The 250-nt window shown below is 47.2% G+C and overlaps 1 pseudogene; it reads left to right on the top strand.

Moving 5' to 3' along the window:
* LOC116073651 overlaps nucleotides 1-250 on the top strand; it is a 6,888-nt pseudogene that overhangs the window by 1,046 nt on the left and 5,592 nt on the right.

Here is a 250-nt window from a genome sequence, read left to right as displayed (position 1 = left end):
GCTTTTTCAAGACAGGATTTCTCTGTATTGTCCAGGCTGTAGAATCTCTATTTGAATGATATCTACCTTCTAGAAGGTTCCCTTGACGAGTGGCTCAGCAGCCTGATGACCCCTTTGGAGACCTTGTCAATTAGGGACTGCTCTTACAGTCCGACTTTGTTGTCTCCCGGTGGGTGCCCTAAGACTGGGATGAACAATTATCTGTGGGAGCAAGCAGTTAGTAAGGAAAGACACAGACGCCAGGTAGAAG

Source organism: Mastomys coucha, unplaced genomic scaffold, assembly GCF_008632895.1.
Source record: "Mastomys coucha isolate ucsf_1 unplaced genomic scaffold, UCSF_Mcou_1 pScaffold23, whole genome shotgun sequence".
In the NCBI taxonomy this organism is placed as follows: domain Eukaryota; kingdom Metazoa; phylum Chordata; class Mammalia; order Rodentia; family Muridae; genus Mastomys; species Mastomys coucha.
This window is presented reverse-complemented; position numbering and strand designations above follow the sequence as displayed.